Source organism: Anarrhichthys ocellatus, unplaced genomic scaffold, assembly GCF_004355925.1.
Source record: "Anarrhichthys ocellatus isolate YVR2014 unplaced genomic scaffold, GSC_Weel_1.0 scaffold4, whole genome shotgun sequence".
NCBI classification, from domain to species: domain Eukaryota; kingdom Metazoa; phylum Chordata; class Actinopteri; order Perciformes; family Anarhichadidae; genus Anarrhichthys; species Anarrhichthys ocellatus.
Window position 1 is genome coordinate 5291275 of NW_022280034.1, and position 4603 is coordinate 5295877.

Consider the following 4603-nt stretch of genomic DNA (forward strand, 5'->3'; position numbering starts at 1 on the left):
CACACACACACACACACACACACACACACACACACACACACACACACCAGCGTCAGCCCGCTCTTATTCTCAAATTACTCTCTCTCATGCATTTTATGCTCTCTCACACACACACACACTCACACACAGATACATCACATTGTCACATTATACATTTAAAAGGCCCAAATCAAGACAAATAATAAAATCTAGATTTTGTTTTATTCCTACACAGCCCATACATCAATGACTTAAGCTCAACATATATAGGCCTACAGTGTAAGCACGCGCATACACATTGACATACACGTACACAAACAGCACCTCCTCAGTAGATCTCCCATCATGCCGCAGGAGATTTTATAAGGTGGCATACCTGCGACTCCCTTAACGTCACAAAGCACATGTTTTTTTAATTACATCTGACATTTAACCATATTCTGAACGAGATGCCTTAAACGCGATTTATTTTTTTATTGTAAATTAATTAATAACGGTTAACGGTGGCCACCTCGCGCCCCAGTCAAGGATGCTGTTATAGCTCCATCACAAAGAGCGGGAGCAGCACCGCGCGCTGCGGCGGATGACTCAAACCGCGTGGCTTTATCGAATTAACGGCTTCGGAGCTCATTTCTAATAACTGAACACGTTCACACTGAACATAGCAGACGTTGGCTGGAAATGTAGAGGCTACACACACACACGGTATAGGCTGCACACAGTTTCTTCTCCGTAAATCTTTGAAAGGTGAAAAACGGCGAGAATTCACAGTTATTGATAGACGGGGTGAATGAATGCGGTTGAAATATCGATTGTCAATTTGCGGCCATATACCTCCTCTCCATTTTTTCTCCAACGCGCACCGTTACTCCAGCACAGCGGGGGGTTCAGTCTCATCACCTGCACCTCAACACTTAACTAACCGGTACCACGGTATTCAAGTATTTTATTTTACACGGTTACTGTTTTAATTGACATCACAACCTGTAACGGTGATGTGACCGCCTCGCCCCGGTTAATACAAAAAAAACAACAACAAACCGACAGCGGTTTTCCCCATATGCGGGCATAAATAGGCTAGAAAACCGACTTACCTCACGCACATCCTTTGGTTCCGTGGCAACAGTGTGGCGCGCGTCTCATCGATTTCCCTTCCCATTTGGGGAGAATCTCAAAGCCGCGAGAGAGGGGAGAGCACCCGCGCGCCTGGTGGTAGACAGAGCCGGTCTACCGGACAGGGACAAAATTATCACAGGCTCGCCTCCAGGCGACAAGGTGCTATTGCTCTCTCTCTCTCTCTCTCTCTCTCTCTCTCTCTCTCTCTCTCTCTCAATCTCCCTTTCTCTCTAGCTTTCCTTCCTTCTCTCGCGCGCTCTCTCTCTGTCAGACTCAATGTCTCTCTCTCTTCTCTCTCTCCGTCCTCTTGAGGAGGAAAAGGTGCAGTCTGATGCTCTCCGCGAGACTCGGCAGAGGGAAAGTCACGTGGTCGCGCGAGAGAGAGAAAGAGTGTGTATGCGTGTGTGTGAGAGAGAGAGTGAGGTAGAGGGGATGGGCGGGGCCGCGCGCTGCTGCAGCACCTTGGACAGCGCGCACTCACCGCCTGCACGAAACAGAAACGCAATTACCGGAGGCAGAAAATAAGGCGAGAACCGGGGTAGATCCGAATGATTAAATCTGTGAGTGACAGTGACTATGGCCTTTACCTCTCGTGTGCTACACGAGCGAATGTAAGGAAGTCAGTGATTCAGTGAAGCGTGGGGGGGGGGAAGGACGATATGAAAAGGAAACAGGACCCTCTCAATTTACAAATCTCTCTCACTCTGTTCCGCACACACATATACAGAACATACACTTATATTTATCTGACAAGGCATTAACACGGGTCTGGATGGACAAATACACCGGCAAAAAACATATGGACACAGTACTCTTGTATAGGTCGTTTGGCAAGACCCTTTAGCTCAAATAAAGGGAAATCTTAATTTGACAATTATATTTTAGAAAATCGTGTGCCTCTATTGTTGCAGCAGTATGGGGAAGTCCTTTTCCTTTTTCATCATGACTATGCCCATGTGCACACAAATCAGGTCCATCACGAAATGATTGTCTCAGTTAGGTGTGCAAGAGCTTAACTGGCATGCAGAGAGCCTCAACCCCATAACTAACACCTTTGGGGTGAACTTTGACCTGAATGGGAAGAAATCCCTGCAGCCAAATTCCAAAATCGTGTGCATATAATCTTCCTAGAGAGGAAGCGTCCACTGTGTTTGAGATCTCAGAGGTTTATTAGTGATTTGTGTGCTGCACTGTATGTGTGGTCAGGTATGCAGGTGTATCGTATATTTACATTCATGCTACACAAAATCAGTAGCAAACACACATGCAGATACACACACACACACACACACACACACACACACACACACACACACACAGGGCTTTTTGCCTTTCCCAGGGAGGGACTCCAGCTGTGTCGAGCCCAGCTCAGAGGTGTTCTCCATGGGCTCCCTGGGCCAGCTGCTGCTGCCCTGTTTTTTTTTTTCTTTCTCTCTCTCTCTTCCTCAATCTGTATATGTCTGTGTCTGACTGGCCAGCACATCTGCTTTACTCCTTTTACTCTGCTTTAACACTCACCTTCATCGAGTGCTGGAGCTGTAGGAGGAGTGTATAGAGCTGGTAAAAAAAACAACTGGCAACGGAAGGATGGGGCCTCCTGTAGAAAGAACAGCCCTGACCTGATCGGAGATGCTGATTCAAGATTCACGCTAAAGAAACAATGAATGGAGCAGCATTCAGCAAATAACTGTGTGTAGACATCAACTACACACATTAACAACACTCCTGTGTTTGTACGTGTGTGTTTGTCTGCACCGGCTATTGGGTGTTATGAGCTATTTGCTTATATATATATATATTTGCTCCAGCAAGGCAGGCGACTGGTAGAGAGGCAGCTTTAATAGTTGAGCCACGGTATATTATATGACCACACAGCTGGGACATGAATGCTCAAATTGATTTGAGCAACAGATATTGGAGTGAAATGGGTTCATCCGCAGAGACCAGAGCTGGTATAAGCATGCAGTTGTGCATCTTGTTCCGAGTGCGCTTTTATGTGAGAGGGGATAGTTAGAGAGGGAAGTGGGGAGAATGAGACTGGGAGGAGGAGGAGGAGGAGTTACTATGGAAACTATCTCAACATCAGCACCTGGTTTCCAATTGGACTGACCACCACCACTCCTCAAGCCCCTTTAAACTTTACTCCCTCCCCCCCTCTCTCTCTCGCCCCCATCCCCGGGCCAGGCTGACCTTTTGGACCAAATGGCATTATCAAACAATAACGTTCTTCCATCTCTTCCCCGTGCAATGAAAAACACCACAGTAAATTCTGGTAACACGTTCTCAGTGTAGAGAAACATCGACAAAGAAAAGGTAAAAATCACATGCAGCGATTTATCCCCGTGAGATGTTCATTCTGAAGTAAAAATATTGCAAAAAATAAAGTGATTTTCAAGGATTTACAGAAAGAAAAGAAGGAATGAATCACATCATTGCACCATGTAAAAAAAAGACATATATATATATATTTATATATATGATTAGATTCTTGAAAGAAATTGATTTATTTAGGAAACAGGTTGAAAGAATCAAATCACTTTTTTCCCCTTCTTGTTTTAATAATATAACACTTTCATGACTCTTTCATGAGAAGACTTGATCATGTCAATGTTTGCAGAAAACGTATCCTGAGAATATATCCACGTTTGAAGGAAATATATAATCCATTTTGAGAAAGCGATCGCTAAAGTGACAGATATCCTTTGACGCCTTTGTGTGAGCATTGCTTTTGCTTGACGAAATCACAACAGAGGATATAATTATGTGCAATAATTCTGAAAGCCTGAGCAGTGAACTTCAGGTAACTTTTTTTTTTTTGAATGGATTTCGGAATGAAACGTCTTTGTAGCCGATTAAGATAAAAATGAGCAAAGTGGCCAGGCATAATGGAGGCCTCATTCAGCATGCTGCAGAGCAGGTTATCTGTTTCTGCAAGAGCCATCAAGGCGTGATGTGATGCATCATCAGTCTGTAAGAGGCACAGGGAAATGCATTATAGCATGAGCATTTTAAATTGCTGCGACTCTATCAGCCAACATTAACCGTGACAGATATGGGCCGCCTCTGATTGCATTAGTCTTTATTGAATGATGAGGCGGAGGAGCTCCATTCTGTACATTCCTCCGACCACGTTTGCTCTTCCTCTGCCTCTTCTCACTTCCCCTCTCCCCTCCTCTCTCTGACAGGCTGACAGCAGGCAGTGACCCCTGACTCTTTGCCTACTCAGCAGAGAGAAGGTCACTGTATATGTGTGTGTGTGTGTGTGTGTGTGTGTGTGTGTGTGTGTGTCTGGGTGTGTATACATATTTTGTTTATATATGTGTGCGTATGTGTCTGAACTGCCAGCAGAGAAAATTTACAGCCAAAAATAAAAACCCATCTGTCAGCATCCAGTGGGTATGTGTATGTGTGCTTGTGCGTCCGTATTTGGTGCTTGCATTTATGTCAGTTTGTACTACAGTGTTTGGAACTGAGCTGGAGACGGTGAGGTTTGGGGGGGGGGGGGGGG

At 45.1% G+C, this 4603-nt stretch overlaps 1 protein-coding gene across 17 annotated transcripts in view; it reads right to left on the bottom strand.

The window, feature by feature from the left end:
- Positions 1–4603, bottom strand: part of nrxn1a (neurexin 1a) — a 61542-nt gene that overhangs the window by 52756 nt on the left and 4183 nt on the right. For 16 of the 17 annotated variants that reach the window (XM_031844239.1, XM_031844241.1, XM_031844240.1 and 13 more), the window contains exon 1: positions 1074–1310. The exons of the other annotated variant lie outside the window; for it this stretch is intronic. The gene's annotated coding sequence lies outside the window, so the exon portion shown is untranslated. Of the gene's footprint in view, positions 1–1073; positions 1311–4603 lie in introns of those variants that run through there. 17 annotated transcript variants of the gene reach the window in all.